The sequence below is a fragment of the Acomys minous genome (genome assembly GCF_964271855.1).
Source record: "Acomys minous genome assembly, chromosome: 9".
Classification (NCBI taxonomy): Eukaryota; Metazoa; Chordata; class Mammalia; order Rodentia; family Muridae; genus Acomys; species Acomys minous.
Window position 1 is genome coordinate 28244010 of NC_140490.1, and position 18097 is coordinate 28262106.

At 44.2% G+C, this 18097-nt stretch overlaps 1 protein-coding gene across 7 annotated transcripts in view; it reads left to right on the forward strand.

Moving 5' to 3' along the window:
* The window catches only part of LRRC3B (leucine rich repeat containing 3B), an 86194-nt gene that overhangs the window by 8182 nt on the left and 59915 nt on the right, over nucleotides 1-18097 (forward strand). The window contains exons 1-2 of one of the 7 annotated variants that reach the window (XR_014782146.1): nucleotides 2164-2396; nucleotides 2633-3102. The exons of 5 other annotated variants lie outside the window; for them this stretch is intronic. The gene's annotated coding sequence lies outside the window, so the exon portion shown is untranslated. Of the gene's footprint in view, nucleotides 1-2163; nucleotides 2397-2632; nucleotides 3103-18097 lie in introns of those variants that run through there. One more of the 7 variants, XR_014782145.1, reaches the window with a different exon arrangement.

The following is an 18097-nucleotide window of genomic DNA, read 5'->3' on the forward strand; positions in this document are numbered from 1 at the left end:
TGCCAGGAAGTCTAGTTGTGAAATTTCCCTACAAACACCATAGCCCTGCTTTACTCTTACCATGCTGCTTGGAAAGAGTTGCTGCTCTTTCCGTTTCTCCATCCCTTCTTGTCACAACATGGAACTTTCATTAACTACACAAATCTATCCATCTAGAGCTAACAGACCAAGTCTCAATACCTTTTCTGCCATTTTCCAGCAAATTGAGAGACTGGGATATCTTCCTGTCTTTAGGATGCCTCAGTTTTTTTTTATGTGAAATGGATATAAAAAGGCAGTTGAGAGAATTATATGTATAGTGTGTTTTTTACAGTGTCTGGCACCTGCCAAATAACACTGAAAACATTGTTATTGACATCAAGCAAATCATAGTATTGGTAGCTGACTGTGTGCTTAGCACTGAACATGTACCTGTGAAAACAGACTGATGGGACTGGAGAGGTAGCTCCCTGGTTAGCAGCACTTGCTGCCCTTGACCTGAGTTCAGTTCTTAGCACTCACAACAAGGCAGCTCAAGCTATCCATAACTCCAGTCCTAGAGGATCCAAAATCTCTTGAGTCCCTATGGGTACTGCAGGCATGTAATACCCAGATAGAAATGCAGACTACATACCTGTACTCATCAAATAAAAATAAAGACAAAATAAACACATAAAAACAGCATGAGAAAATGTTCCAGAGCTCTGAACAAAGCTTGTTGTCTAGGCCAAGTTTATCAAAATTGACTTCCTGGAGCCTGAGGCAGTTAGACTGACTTCAAAAGATGATCATAGGTTCCCATCCAGCGGTGAAGACAGACAAGGAGGCAACACATTAGCAGAGGCAGAGATGGGGACCAAATGAAAGCCCATTAGGATTTTGTACTAGAGGAGGATGATTTTATTTGCTTGGGGCTTTGATGCTCCGGGAAGTAAGCTACTGTCTCTTGTTATCTGTTGACTGTACCTGAGCAGGCCCCAGCTTCCGCTCTCCCAGGCTGTGTGTGACACCCTCAATGCAGTGGTTGCACTCAATCAGTTAAAGTGGACATGAAAGCCTGCATGGCAATATGTGATTGTAATGTCAACACTTAGGAAGCTGAGACAGGAAGATTTTAAGAGTGGCTTGGGCTAAGCAGTGAGGCTTTTTATTAACACAGACAATAAAAAAGCAAGAGAGAGCACACAGTCAGGTTATATTTAGGTGCCCACCACAGAGGGGAGTCTAAGTTCCAAGCCTGTTTAAATGTGTTAAGATATGCAACTGAAATTCCTTCTGTTGGATGTGATTCTGCCTGTCAGTATCTGTGAGCATAGGTGAGTCCCATAAGCTCTGAGCATCACTTTTCTGCCAAACGCTTACTATATTTCTTGCCCTCCGTACGTTACTGCCAGAAGTCTTTGGATGATGGAAGTCAAGTTTGTGCAAATCAGACAAGCGTTGGTATAATCCACAGGTCCCTGTGTGCTGTGACAGAAGCAGACCCAGAACAGACTCAGAATAGCTCAGTCATTCGAGGATTCCCAAGTGCCTGCACATGCCTCCTAAATTCCAATGGTGGGTGGGGGAAGGGAGTCCATGGGCATGTTTCCTGCTTCCTTCTGTGCACAACACTCGGCAAAGTTGGACTTTGCACACTAGAAGTCTATGCCAGAGATCCAGCCAGGAGTCTCTGATTGTGCAGCAGGAGTGCAAGGTGACAGGTGCCACCTAGGCCCTTTGAGTGTTCACCTAGCTCCTTCCAGGAGATGAGGGAGGAACTTCTTTCTGTGCAGGCAGGGGCTCATTTACATCAACTGTCCATCAGGGAGATATCAGACTGAACTTGGCTTTGTCATTCTTCTCTCTTGATCCCTTTCTATCCCAGTCTAGTTTTGATCATGCAAGATTCCAATGAGATGATCAAACCTTCCGAGAGAGCCTGCTTATTTCTAGTTGAGGGAATTGTGCTCAGTGCAGACTGGTTTTGACATTGTCAGGAGACAGACACGCACTCCCAACACACACACACACATCACTTGACCCACATCAAATCACTGGATTAAAAGAAATCTGATGCTGTGGCTTTATGGAAACTTTGGGGTTTATTATCCATCACCCAAGCTGGTGTCTGATTGATGCTATCCTTATTTGTTCAAGTGTTGCCCAAGTCAACACGGTCACAGGCAGTTTCAAAAAGGCAGGCAAGCCTTGAAATGTAGATACCTGACTAATGGAGAGAGCTCAATTGTTGAATGTTTAAACCCGTTGCTTCAGGAGCAGACCTGAACTTGGGAGTTCTGCTCACCTGGAGACACCCAAAGCCTGACCCATCTGAGTCCTAAGGACTGACACATCTCTTGCCTTTGTAGTTCTTCCTCAGCTGTCCCTCTGATCTCTGTAAGTGCTGATCCCCAAAGGAGGTCTCCATCTCCTGAGTAGGTACATGCCATATGTGACATAGAACCTATTCTGTACTGGCAATGTTGAATGTTTTGGGCGCAGAGATGGAACAACCCACTTTGTATTAAGTAGGCATCCCAATTCAAGGTGCATTGCTATTTGGAGACAGAGCCTTGGCAACATGGTTTGGGTGAGAGGGGGGTTCTTTCAAATGGCCTTGCTTCTCCAGAAGAAGAGACACCAAAAACTTGCCTCCTCTCTCACATGCAAGGAAAACCATGCAAAGACACAATGAGAAGATATTTACTGCTATCCAAGTGAATACAATGCCACACTTGACCCTGCTGCACCTCCTCCAGAAAGGTAAGAGAACATTTCCTGTTGTGGAAGCCACCCTGCTCAATATCATCCTGAGAGGAAGTCACTGAGAGCCAACTTGGGTACTCAGCCTCTAGCTGAGTGAGAAAGAAGCTGTTCATCTGGGGTAAACCACAGTCTGATGGATACTAGGCCTTCAATAGCTATGTACTGATTGAATGTGTGAGCTCCAGCCAAGAGAATAACTTATGTTCCACCTGGATAGTTGGGAAACAGTTCATTCCATGTTAAAATATCCCTGTGATGCTAATTTGAAATAAGAGTAAATTAGATTTTCTTAGGGAAGTACACATACCACCACCATCACCACCACCAGCACCACACCCCAAGATGTTAATGAGTTCACCTTTCCTTACTGGCTCACCCCATGGAGACATAAGGATAGTAAAACAAATGCAGTCAGCATGCTTCCCTGTTTACCCAGCATGAAGCACGCAACTGCGTCTAGGCATTAGCGATTCCATCAAGGTCTCCTGGAACTAACTCTTCTCTATAGAGAGCTTTCAAGTTTGGATGCTGACTTGCTCAGATCCTCCTTTCCTTGAGATTACAGAAAGAGAATCAGCTGACCCTTCCTTTTTCAAAGGCTTAGAACCCTGGCATCAGCAGGGCCTGTCCAGATCCAGTGATCTGCCTGCCACAGCAAGCAGGATTTTCTGACAAAATGGTGCCTGTACGATTCTCTCTTGCTATAAGAAATGACTCAGAAACTATAAGGAATTCACTCCATGGGGCTTGCTCCTTGTCAGCAGAGCTGTGGTTTCCTCAAGGTACTCTTCCTCTTTAATCACATCGGGTGCAGCTGAGTTCAGAACCTGTGGGTGTGGGGTTTGAAATCTGAGGTGCTTAGGTAACAGCATTCCAATTGTATAATGGGGAAAACATTGACAATATTATATAGTAGGCTGAATCTCTCTCTGTCTCTCTGTCTCTCTGTCTCTCTGTCTCTCTCTCTCTCTCTCTCTCTCTCTCTCTCTCTCTCTCTCTCTCTCTCTCTCTCTCTCTCTGTCTCTCTCTCTCCCTCTCCCTCTCTCCCTCTCTCCCTCTCATGTTAAAACATGAAAAAAAAAATGCTAAGGTCAACAGTGCTAGTTTTAGCCAGGGCTGTTTCTATCTACTGGGCGATAGTGTCATGATATGCAGGCCTCCAACATGAGTTTCTTTCCTTGAATCCATATTTTCTGTGCAAGGCTCACTTTGCTGTCTGTGGGGAGGGCACTGCAGAGCTGGGTAGCTGAGGGAAGTCATTTAGGGATATAACAGGGAAGATGAATTCACTTTTCTTGCTGAAGGTGCAAATGGCAAATGCCACCGTTTTGCTGATTTATTGGGCTACTAGGAAATTGGTGCTAGTGTCCCACCCTTTAAGACATCCCCAACCCCCGGCCCCCCCAGTCCACATCAGCTCCAGGACTTCCTCTTGCGAGCCTTTCTTCTCTTCAAGGAAGGAAATCCAGTTTCTTCTTTCTCTTTCCTTGGTGCAGATCTTCAGGAGGGCCTTCTTCCCACAGGGAGCAGGCTACAAAGCATCAGAAGGACCCTGAAAGGACCAGGTGGTTGAGTGAACGGTACAGATGGCAGATGCTTCCAGGCACAAGTTGCCTACAGTACAGATCTTTCCTGTGTTTCTTGCAGAGGACTCCATTCACAGTCTCCTTGAACCTGTGCAAATCTCTTTCGTGCATATATGGAGATAAAGAGAGAGGGGGAGGAAAGAAGGAGAGGGGGAGGAAAGAAGGAGAGAGAGAGAGAGAGAGAGAGAGAGAGAGAGAGAGAGAGAGAGAGAGAGAGAGAGCGAGAGCGAGAGAGCCTAGTGTAGCCCAAACTGGTCTCTAACTCACAATCCTCCCACCTCAGCCTCGCAAGTGCCAAGACTCCAGACCCAAAGCACCCCAAGCAGACTATGCTATTGCCCAACGTGTTATCAATGATTAAACAATTATCTGCAGTACACCCCTCAGGAGTTATCTTAGACATTAGTTAGATGTGTTTGACCTGCCTGGGCTTGACTAGTTGCCCATGTGCATATCATATTTCAGAAGACAACTAATGAAGAATTTAAAAGTTCCCATTTGAATTTTTAAATTTTGTTTTAATGACCGCATCCTTCTTGTCTGTGAGGGCAGTGTCCATAGGAAGGACTGGCAGCATAGTACAGACAGACCCCTGCTGCTTCCATTTCATCCCTCTAGGTAGTATGAGTTCTGGGATCAACGTGGTTTTGAATCTGTACCATTTTAAGACTGCAAGGATCTATATTGTCCTATTAAAAGGAAACTGACTTTTACTGATGACTTCAAGTAAACAGGTGTTAGTGATGTAATCTGTGGCATGCCCTTAGCATGGAAGGAAATGCCCAATTCCATGTGGAGGTCAGTGGGAAAAAAATCAGCAAATATCCCAGACAATTGCTAGCCAGCATTGTCTCCATACAGGCGAGGCCTGTATATAGATTCTAAGGGAGCATCTGTGTTTGCTAATTTTAACAAAGTATACATAGCATAATTCAACTTTAAAAGGTGGTTAGCTCATAATCAGTCCTGTGGGGGAGAAACACCTTTTCATTCATTCAGAACAATGCTAGGTTATGTTTAACGACAATGGTGAAGTGTTGTAAATATCCTCATCACTGTTCCCTGCTCCTTTTTATTCTAATATTAGAGATTGAAGCTCGTGGCTTTGCACACACCGGGCCATTACTATGCTGAGAAGCTCCGGGCACCATTGTTTAGTGTTCAGCTTCTCTGAGTGAGGGTGGTGTTCGGAGTATGCCAACACTATCCATGATAAGGATGTTGAATGTGGAAGTGCTGGGGTGCTGGAGTGGGAACAGAAGCCCTTGGGTTGTTTTTCTTTTGCAAATGACTCATACACGGTTCCAGCCTTCTCTATAATAGCCAGGGCCAGGTGGATAAGGTTCAGCTCGGATTTCATCTGCAGAAGACGGTATCCTTGGAATCAGCTGGTAGCCCCCTGGAGTGTGGCTTACCTTAGAGAGGGTTGCTTGTTGTCCACTAGCACAGTGTTTTACTATTTCGTTGAAGTAGGTAATGACATTAAATAAGACGAGGTCTCTCTCTGTGTAGCCCAAGATGACCTTGAATTTATGATCATCTGATCTTAGCCTCCTCAGTGCTAGGTTTATAAATCTGTGCCATCGTGCCCAACCTTCAATAGCCACATTCCATATGGTCTTTCATAGTGTTCTATTGTTCAGCAGAAATTCATCATCACTAGATGTTTAGATAATTTAAACTTTTCATAGTTATGGCTTCTATGACTCTGAAAAACCCAGTAACCAAGAGTAACTTGGAGAAAATGATTTTTTTCAGCTTGCATGCCCTGATCACTATATGTTCTGAAGGGAAGTCAGGGGAGGAACTCAAGGCAGGAACCTAGAGACAGCAACGGAAGCAGAGGTCATGGAGGAGTGCTGCTTATGGGCTTGCTCCTCATGGCTTGCTCAGCCTGTTATCCTGTAAACTCAGTACAAGCCGCCCAGAGTTGGCCCTACTCAGAGTGCGCTGGACCCTCCTACATCCATCATTAGTCAAGAAAAACACTCACATATAGACATATGAGGGAGGCACCTTCTGAACTGAGAGACCCTTTTCCCAAATGGCTCTATCTTATGTGAAGTTGACAAAAACTAACCAGTACACCACACTAAGCATGCAAGAAAAATATATAATTAATCCCAATAATATGTTAATAAAAGAATAATATCTTAATGTATATAATATATCTTAATATATAATGTAACAATATCTTAATAAGATATTTTAACAAATAATGACATTAAACTTTATTTAGTTTTGTTCACATTAACCTTCCAAGAGGTAGCCTATATTTTTGAATTATACAACACCAAATGCTAAACTCTGAATTCTTACCAGAAATATTTGGCTTCCTTTTTAGATTTCACTAAATGTATGGTATATAGTCAGGTTTTTGCTACATATTAAAACATTTTCCAATATTGGAACATGTTTAAATGTTGATTTAATCACAGCTACATAAAATTAAGGGCTTCATCCTTCATTCTCTCCAGCCATGCCCTCCGTGCTCAGTAGCCCAGCATGGTTGCCAGACAACAGAGATCTAAGTTATATGTGGAAACCGTTGGGAAGGCACCTCGGCACAGTGTGAGTGGTAGTGTCCGAGAATCAGGGGCACAGTTCTCCTAGGTCTGTGCTCCACTCTCTGAATTTCTTTTTTTAATCTTCTTGTGAACCAAGTATTTTCCCGAAATCTTCCATCATCTCTGTTTTATATGGTCCCCAATGGGCCTTTCTTCATAAATATTCATTTTTCATATCCTGGGTACGCAGTGGTCTCTGCTTCATGGGCAGAAAGTTCAAGGTTGAATTTAGGTAGAGAGATCAAGAAAGGAAATTGATGCTTCGTCTCCTGATATGAAGGAAAAAAAAAAAACACCTCATTTTCCTTCTGTGAGTTGCCCTGAAAGGCTCATACTCTGGATGCCTTTGATTCTGAAGATATGTGCTCCAGATAAAATGTTCTCACTCCAGCCCCCAACCTCTCCCTGAAGTGATCCAGGATGGCCTCATTTAAGAAGCCTGCCTTTGAGCACCCCTCCTTGCAGGTCTTCTGGCAGTGGCTCTCATGGTGTGTTCTGAAAACCTTGTTCTTGACAACAGCTTGTGTTTGTTAAAGAGAAGGTCTGGGCCCTGCCCCAAACCAACTAGGTCAGAATACTGCAAGTGCCCTGTTTTTAGCAAACTCCCTTAGTAATTCTTATCCTTAACAACCTGAAAATCTATTGCTTTATCTAGATTCTCAACTTAGAAATGTGGGTCCCATTGCATTGACGTTGTTGTACAGTGGAAGGGTCCCATCGTTCCACACAGGCTACCTTCCAGTTAAAAATCATCCTGCCTCAACTTCCTGAGAGATGAGAGAGCTGGGATTACATATGCACACTACCATATCTGGCCTGGATTCACCAGCCCTACTTTCTTTTTCATCTTCTTTCTCTGTTCCTGAAATGTGAGTCATCCCAAAGGGCCCACGATATGGTGTTTACTATATTTCCTTTCTGTTCAGGTCATCTAACTATGGCACAGGGGTATCAACATATGGCTTGTGAGATGTCTTCAGGCACAGAAATCAGAGAAGCCTGTGGAAAACTAAGTCTAGAAAATTGTAGATGTAGGGCTACGTAGGCATGATGTGTTCTTGGGAATAGGAAGATGAGAGTACTGTCCAGTTGGGTTGGAAGTTGAGTGAAAAGGCACAAATGACTGAAAAGTATCTGGGTTGGTTCAGAGAAGATGCATTTGGTGTTCTGCCAAACCTGGATCTGAGAAAGAACACTGGAGACTTGAGATAAATTAAGGTCTGAGCAGGGAAGCAAAGCCCTGTGAATGATAGGGGGAAAAAATGTAATAATTGCTGAGTCAGATACTTCACAACTGTGGGAGATATACAGATTATAGAGGCCTAGCAGGGCATAGCTTGGGGAATCAAGGTCAACGTAGTGATCAGGGACCATACCTAAACAGCAAGAGGCCTGTGATGGGTGATGGGCCTAAAGTGATTGTAGAACAGCTGGGGTCAGAAAATAAGTCAAGGGATTCAGAGAGAGAAGCCAAGGCTGCCTGGAACCTGAGAATGAGAACAAGTCCAGTGTTTTAGCACCTTGGGTGGCAAGAAGAAATGTGAGATCTTGGCCTTGGAGTTGCAGACACTGCCTTAGACACTGAGGATACCAACTGAGGAGGAGCTGAGAGACCTGGAGGACCACTTTTGTTCTCACTAAACAGACGAGCTTTGACGCTGTGGCAACGTATGTCCCATAGACAGTGTCATCCTAGTGAGACACTCCCAAGACACAGGCAGACTTATCCTACCTGGAACCCCATGGTCCATGCACTCAAGTCAACAGAACACAGTTACCACTCTACATGCTCAGGTCAGTGCAGATCCACCTTCTATGCTCCCAGATTAACACAGAACACAACCACACATCTCATACTCAGATAAGTACAATATAGAGTCACTGTTTCCTGTATCCAGGTCAACACAATATAAAGTCAATGGTCCATGCACCTGCTTCAGTACAAGGCAGAGCTACCTCTTCTGTACTCTAGAGCCCTGGACTAGATGTAGCAGAAAAGAACATGGAAAAATGTTAGGAGGAGGAGTGAGATGGTAACCCAGGTGTTGTTGCCAGTAATGCATAGTGCTCAGGGCCTTGCCAAATACTGTGTCCACTGCCTTCAGCATCTGAATGGATTGGAATAGAGGATTAACTTGATTAAATAAGTGTTCTCTTTAGAGATTATTCATATACTTGTTGCAGTAGAGATTAAAAATGTTTTAATATATGAGAAACTTAGAGATTCAATTTTCACAGAGAACCCCAAAGAGTTTTGGTTTAATGTGGTTAATCATGGGAACCATAATAGAAAATAACACTAAGAAATGTTTATTAATATATGCCGGGCGGTGGTGGCGCACACTTTTAATCTCAGTACTTTCGAGGCAGAGACAGGCAGATCTCTTTGAGTTTGAGGCCAGGGTGGTCTACAAAGTGAGTCCACGAAAGTGAGAGTTACACACAGAGAAACTGTCTTGAAAAAAAAATAATGTTTATTACTTTTTAAAATGACAGTAAGAAAATGTTATTAAATTCATGTAAAAAGAATTATATATTTTCAAAAATCTAATGTGTTGAGGAGCTGGGCATGACTATGTTACGTTTTCCTGTTGCCTGGTATAACACAGGACAGCTGGATACACACATGCTTCTGTGTTCATTATGTACAAGATTTATGTACATGATGTGTCTGTGCATGGCTATGTGCACATATATGCAGGTGCCTGCACAGACCAGACGCAGAGGATTTCCTGGAGCTGGGCTATCAGGCAGTAGTTATAAGCCACCTGATACGGGTGGGAACTTTACTAGGGTCCTCTGCAAGGGCAGGGCCTGCTCTGAACCATGTAGCCACCTCTGCAGTCCCATGTGTTCATTATGTTGTCACGCCCAGGTGAGGGAGCTTTCGGAACTCTCCACTGAATACTTGTAAGAGAACAGACACAGAGAAAATGAAGGCATATAACACAGCATACTCACAAGGAAAGAGAAAAAGATGGATAGAAGTTAGTAACCCATAGGATACAGAATGGAGGACAGGGTAGAGTCTCTGAAATGTCCTGGCCAGTGAACAAGCTGTGGGTACAGAAATGGGGACATTGCTCCACCATCCCAACGCCAAGCAAGTGTCCTTCCCATGAGGCAGGCCTGAGGTGAGAAGGGTTAGGGTTAGTGAGTATTTTATAGCATGATCTTGCTCAAATTGGCATTGGAATGGGCAGTTACTAGGAGCATTCAAGTCACCCAGTAGCTGTGCATTCTTGGACAGCCCACCCGTGGTCTCTGGGCTCAGGACCCTGGACTGCTAAAGTACAGGAAGTATGGAATTGCAGGGTTCTGATACAGATCTGCAGAGTGATTTAGTAGATTTGGGGATTCCATTTCTCTCAGATTGCCTTAGGTGCATGCCCTCAGGGCTTCTTAACCTTAGCTTGACTAGGAAATGAATAAGAAAGCCATCAGTATGCTACCGGAGGGAATGTAGGCTTTAGCTGTGTGTCTTCAACATCGTGATCTTGTTTGTCGAGGTACAGTTCCCTTAGACTTGAAAACCTGGCCTAAGGTTTTTAAACTTCCTATTTTATTTTTTTACACTGATTTTAAAGGAGGAACCAGGGGAGGCATATATAACATGATGGCATGTGGAATACAGAGGGAAAGCCATGAGAATCTCTTTTTTCTTTCAACCGCATGAGTTCTGGGGAAGAGGTCAATCCACTGGGCCTGCCAGCAGGTGCCTCTCACTCACTGAGCCATCTCACTGGCTCTAGTCTCCGGACTTCTTGGACAGGAAAAAGTCGAGCTAAGTACACAGACACAGATTCACCCCCGTCGACACACGCCACCTAGGAAACGCCACCATCTTCCACTCAGGGTCCTCTAGCATAGCACTGTGGTGGCTGAAGGGGTTTTATGTGGGTATATTTTTGTGCATACTTGTAAGTACTTTCATAGACATAAGGAAAATACAGCAAGCTTCGCAAAATCATTTATATCAGTCTTAGTTTTGTGAATGATGTCGAAGATGGAGTTTTGGAAGGAGAGTTCAACAGTACCAGTGCAGGTGGAATGTGATGCGGTAAGGATCCTGTGCCTGTATCCAGTAGCTGACACGTGGGATGCTCTAACTTAATCAAGTTGATGAGGCTTTTGTCCTAACAAGTTCAGAAGAGACCACTTTGCCGGGTGACACGCTAACACCTGTCAGGAGTGTGTGTAATCTTCATTGGTTTGATAACTTATTCTAAACTGTCCTTTTGGGAACCTGAGTTATTTCACATTTTTCTTCTGATTGATTGTTTTGGGTACTTAGAGTGTTAGACTTTAACCTGGATATAATTAGACGAAACAAGCAGGCAAATTAAAATGAGAAGAAATTATGTAAAACAAGTGGCCCTGGATTCTATACAAATGTCAGCATCATAAAGCATGTAAGAAAACAAGGTGGAACAATTCAAATTAAAGGAGACTGCAGAGCCACTGAATCAACATGTGATCCTTCCTTCATAGTACCCACTTAAAAACGAAGGGCCATGGGGCACATTCACGAACTCTCAAGGAGGTCTGAGAAGTGAACTGCTTATTGGAGAACAGGATAGTTATAAATTTTAGTCTTCCTAAATGTAATAAATATCACTAGAGATCATATCTCAGCTTCAGTGTTTCATCCTTGAAGTATGAAGAGCATCCATGTGTCCAACTAATATTTCAATAACTCCATTAAGGTATATCTACTCATTAATTCTCACATATATTGTGCCCATCTATAAGTACATGTATAAATAATGCACACATGTAGATCTATAGTCACACATGTTTATAGGCCTAGATACAGTCATATATATATATATATATATATATATATATGCACACATAAAAACATATATGCACATATAGATCCACACAATTTATACACAGACATGCACGTTTAAGGATATATCCAGAGACATACATACACACATACACACATATGTACACACATGCATACATACATGCACACTTATACACTTAGAAGACAGTGAGTGCGATAGGCTATGAAGAGCCACTCTAGAACATTCTTTTTCCATTATTACAGTCTTTCTGCAGACATTTTTAAAAGTGAAAACTACTAGATCATTTTGAGTTTGGTATGTCTTAGACATAAATCCCAAAATCTAAAAATACTATTATATAGAGCAAGGGACAGGTGTTGAGATGAAAAAAAAAAAAAAAAAACACACACCAAAAAGAAAAGAAAAAAAAAAAAAAACCTTCCTTGAGCCTCCAGAGGAACATGTCTCTACCACTCAGAGAGCTACCAAGGCTTTTAGCTAGCTACTCCACAGACAAGAACTCACTACAAAGGCAGTATCTACCACCAAGGCAGGCTCTGGTCCCTGTTCCTGAGGACAGTTATAATGGCCTCAGTTTCAATGGATGCAGGCCTTGTATGTTACCTCTAATCAGAGGATGCCAACCTCCACAGCTCAGACCCTGCTGTTGTCTACCCGGCTTTGTGACTTTCCTCTTCCTCCAGAGAGTGTTTAGAATGATCACTGTGTATAAGTCTTATTCTCAGAGCTGGGGTAAAGCACTTCAAATTCAACATCTAATAGTCTGCATTTTGGGGTTTAGGGAAGAGACAGTAGCCAGCTAGACGTATCAGTAAATGGATAGGAGACTTCAAACACTGCTAAGTATTTTAAATAAAACAAAAACGACCAAGGATCAGAGCGCCTGTCTTCTGAGGAGACCTCCAGCCACTGTCATCAAGAACGTTTTGTTTTCATGCATTTTTTGAGTGGGGATTGAGTTTACGCTAATGCCACAGGCCAAGAGTCAGCTACATCTGCCGAATCAACACAGGTCGGTGTTTCGAGCCTGTGTCACATGAGCACAGGTTGGACCCAGCTGAAGAATACCCAGCTATTCTCTTCTTCCTCTGGCAGATGCACGTGTTGTTCATGCTCCTTAGTTCTGACAGCACAGGCCTGAGTGACCTCAAAGATGTCGATCCCCAACCCACCAGAAATCCCATTGCTGCTTGTACTGACAGGGAGAGGAGAACACCAGAGCCCCCGGAAGACGCTTCGGGAAGCCTCCTCACAACACTCCTCAGCGCTGCCACCCTGGCATGCCTCTGGATGACTGTCTGCTTTTGCTAATTCGATGTGACAGGTTTCTAAAGCAATTTCAGTTTATGTCCAAGCACGGTGGGGAAGAGCAGACACTCCACTCTCCTTGCAATGCTCCTCAAATCCATTTGGACTCCTGTCCTGGAGGCATTAAATATGTTTTATCTTTTCTCCAGTCACCTTTCCAGTTTGCTCCAGTAATTATATTCCATCTGCAGTGCTCGAGTTTCCCCCAGAGTGTGGAGCCCGTGATGGGACATCAGCCAGGAAGCCACCAAGGACAAAGAACAAAAACACTACCTCTTGGTGTTGAGGAGAATTCCAGCTTTGAAAGCCAGGCAATAAGCTTGGCCCTAGTGTGGAATCAGAAGAGACAGATTGTGTAGTGTTCACCGTATCTCTCCAATTCTGTGCCCCTTGTTTCTACATGGTGGAGTATGCCGGCTCTGGGAAGGCCGGGCTTGGGAAAGGCAACATGAAATATTGTAGGATGAGTTGGACGTGATCATCAGGCCCTAAACCTGGTTCTAGGCCTGACCCGTCGCAGCCCTTGGACACAGGCGAGTTGGTACCCTCATCCTCCATCAGGATTCTTTGTCCTCAGTCTTTCCTTCCCAGCATCCCGCCCTCCACTGCAGCAGTCTGTGCAGAGAACCTCTGCCATCTCTCTGGTCTGGAGTTCCAGAGATCATATCTCCTCCTGCTCGGCATGCCCCTGTCTCTGGTGGATCACCCCAACCTTGCTGTTCAGCTTCCTGGGTGTTTAGCTCAAAAGTCACTACAGAAACAGCGCCACTCCGCAGTTTATGCTTTAGCACTTTACCCTGATGGATTTTCTTCATAGACTCTCTCACGACCTCCATGGTTTGTGTTTTGTGCTTATTAGCTATTTTTCCCATCAGTGCAAAGGCCCTGTGCTCAATACACCCCAATATATCAGTACCTGCATATACTAAACACTCTGTGAGAAATAGAACTGCCCCGCATGCACATTCTTGGCATTAAATCAAAGATCTGCGAGAACTTTGTAAATTACAAACACCTGGAAAACCGCACTTTGTTAATCTCTGCCTCGTTGCCCATGAAGAGACTCCTTTACTCTGGCCTCAATATCCCTTCTGTATTCTTAGAGCATTGTGCATCACTGTTGAGATGTAATGTTCCTGGTGATGGAGATTTGAAACAGGAAAAGCTTAGAACCTGCTACTTACCCAGTAGCTCATGGACTCCGACTCCAGGCCCGTGGAGTACACGGCATTTAAACAATGTTCATACCCAGGTAGAGAGACTTTGTTTCGCTTAACTGTGCCAAGACTGGCCTCAGGAAAATGGCATCATGTCTCAGCATTGAGATGGATAGAGGCCTGCACAGTGACACCTCGGTGGCTTTGGTTTATTGTACCTCTGCAAGACAATAGTGCTGTAATGAACAACACTTGATGATGAACGCAGTTTGCCAGTGGATGGCATATGTAATTTTCTTCATCTACTTACCTTTGTGGGAAGTTTTCAACCTTTCCTATTTATAACCTTTTCAGTCTTCAATCAATATGTAGAGTATGTTGGCTCTGAAAGCGGCTTGATTTAAATTGTGGAGGAAGAGGAAGGGAGTTTCAGAAAGCTCAATCCATTATTCATCATGTTTAGAAAGAGGTGATTTTTTTTTTTTGAAGTGTGAAGCTATCCTGGTGGAAACTGAATCAGGCAGAGAGTGCTGATGGGAGGTGGTAGGAAGCCCTTGTTCCCTGACACCTTGGAGATAAGGTGCCAATGTTGCCACCCTACCCCCACTCCCTGAATTTTCATAAGAATTGAAAAGAGGTTCTTTTCATTTCAGAGGAAATGAACATACCCAGCTCAAGAAAATGAAAGCATGTTTTGAATCTGGGGAAATCACTTTACTTTGAGCTCTAAAACTGTTCTCCCCACTTCCTGAAACCAAGACTCTGTGCCTAGCTGCTTCTCTTCCCTTCCCTCTTGAGACAACCAGCACACACTGCCAACACGGCCTAGGATGTGGGGTCTCTTTGTCAGTCTCCCAGGAGTCCTCTCCTGCACTATGCCATGTGTGTACAGCACAAACACTCTTGACTCATTATATGCCCACTGAAGACTTTCACTATTAATTTGCCTGTCTTAAATGACCAGCAGTTGCAGCACCAAATTTGTCCTGTGAATTATGTCTTTGGATAGAGCAACCTACCCAGGACAGAGAGAATAAATAACCCGGCTGTCCAAGATTCCAAGAGCATGCCTTGTTCCATTTAAGCATCTCATGGATAATAATGGAAATGCTCTGTGGGGAGGGGGAGCAGGTTTCTTGAGAAGAGCACTGGTGGAGTCACAAGTGGAGCCAGAGAGCATCCTTCTCCCAGAGGATGGGTTAACACACAGTTTTCAGAAATGTCTCCAATGCGAGCCACCTATGTAATAAAAAAATAATAATAATCCTCATGGAGGCTGGAGTCCAGGTTGTCACAGGCACTGCTTTCATTCTGTATCGTCTGATTCAATACTGGGTTGTCTCAGAAGAAAAAACCATCTCACGGAATCTCGGAATGACGTGCGCAACCCTTTCCCTTGGGTGTAGGTTCGGGAAACTTCCATTCCTCTCCTGGAGGAACCAGCCTTTGTGCTCTGATGCTCACAGCAGTGCCCTGCCCCTCCTGATTTCTTCCCTGTGCTGTTTCCTGGGGAGGCTTTAACTTGGAATCCTTAACAAGAAAAGCTAGCAGAGTGTCGGTTTTACCAGACCCTTCTTGTTTTGTTCTTCAAAATAAAAACAGAAACATGATCCGAGTTTCAGTTTTGTGACAGGGGACCTCTTGGTAGACACTCCTTTCCATCACATGGGAAAATGAGGTTCCTCGCTTGGGTTCTAAATCATTCATTCCAGAACCCAAAAACTGCTCCTTCTTCGCTCCTCCTCTGGCTTCATCACCCTGGCCATTGTCACCAGGTCCATCTTCTGAAGGTGCCACTGAATTCCATTCCCTCTTTGTTTAAGCTGTTAAGTAACTCAACTATCTGTGATGCCACAAACCTGAGCCTGGTACATGCGGCTATCTCTCACTTCTGTGTTCATGACGACCATGATCAAGACTGACTTTAGTTCATGACTTTAGTTTTCTTCTGCTTCCGCCCACTTCCAGTGTGGTCTCTACTTGAAGCCTTCTCCTCTCTTTGCCCTCGTGTATCCCATATTACTCCATCTTTTTGTGGCCTAGCATAGAGACAAGTAGAGACGTTTCCACTAACCATGTCTGGGGACAGTAACCTCCTGCTTAATAAAGCCTTTTACATTCGCTTCATCTGTATTTTCTGCCTTATTAATTAAGTAGGCCACATATTTGTGGTTTATATTTGAAGGTTGATTTAAAAAATAAGCACTGATCTAAGATGATGTCTCACACTCCATGTGTCTTCCTCACCATCCAAGCTGATGGCTGGGTTCCTGAGCTCTGAGGGCCATGTCACATGCTATGTCTGTTCCACTCTTCCACATCCACAAAAGTGTCTGGCAGGAAGTCAGTGCTCCGTGTGACACGAGAGAAGCAACTGAGGGTTGAGAGAAGAGCCACTGGGTACTGAAGTGACCTGGGGCTAGACTGAGGTGGTGAGCAGCCAATGAGCTTCCTATGGGTTGCAGAATTACCTTGTACCTAAAAAGTGGAGGACCATTTATCTGTTGATAGATCAAGGATTTCATTGGACTGTGATGATTATGTTATGGGAAATCGGTCATATTAAGACAAATATCACATTGTCTTTCGTATAGGGAGTGGATATATTCATGTGTGCTGTGTTATGTAGGCCATGAAAATAAAAAAGGGGGGTGGGCTATCTTGGTTAGGTTTTTGTTACACAGATAAAGCCATAACCAAAGCAACCCAGGGAGGAAGGGGTTGTTTTAGCTCACAGGCTACAGTCCATCAGCAAAGGAAGCCGGGAAACAAGCTTAAGGTCGGCCTGGAAATAGGAGCCGAAGCAGAGCCAATGGGAAACACTGCTTACTGACTCACTCTCACTGGCTCACCAGCCTCTCCCCACCTCCCCCTCCCCTTTTTTTTTAAAAAAAAAATCTAATATCTGCCCATGGGAGCTATAATCTGTAGTAGGGTTGATGGCAAAGCCCACTTGTCTACAGGTCAGTCTGATGGAGGCAAATCCTTAATTAAGGTTTCCTCTTCTCGGTGACTCTAGTTTGTGACTAGTTGACAAATCTAGCCATCACTGGTGCCTTAAGAGGGTGTGCAAAAACTGTAACATGAGGCAGAGATAAACATGGGTAATGGGACACATGGGACATGAAAGCAAAAAGGGGGGGATGCTGTTTGGAGAGAAGAAGGGGCCCAGCATGAGAGGAACTACAAGGAAGGAGGAAGGCAGTGGGGGAAGGGGGCAAGCAAGAGCAAAGTATATATGTATACCCACTCCAGATGCGCGCATACACACACAGACACACACACACACATACACACACACACACACACACACACACACACACACACACACACACTGGCCTTAACGAAAGCCATTAGTTTGTATACTAACTGAAAGTGATTTTTAAAGGTGGGATTCCCTTGGAGAAGTTGGAAAATTTCTTCTTTCGGTGAATCCTATAAACCACTCCTCTAAGAATTAACTACAGTTAGAATGTTTGATTTGTTTTCTGTCAATGCCAAGTTACCATTCTAGAAGGTGCTCAGGTCTTATGGCAAACAAGTTCCAGAGGTTGGCGTTGAACCCAGGTCTGGCTGCAGAGCTACTTCCACCATCACAGATTCTTAGTGTCTGGCCTCCTGCCACACTGTGCTGGGTGTTGGCAAGCAGAGCCAGGGATACTGGGACAGTATGTGATCAGACAGCACCTTCTGGGCTAAGAAAAGAAAACAGCCAGCTTTGGAGGCATTTGGCTTCTGCAAAGCCCAAAGAAAGCTACATGTACCCATGGTACCCAGTAGTAGGACCAGCCGAGGCGCTGGCTCAGCTGAGGCTGGCAGGAGAGGCCCAGTCTTTGTGGGAGCCTCTCCTTTTCTCCTAGTCTCTGCTTAGGCACCTGTCCCTGGCATCATATGCTGCTAGGAAACGTTAGATGTCACCTCATAGCTGTGAAGTCGGG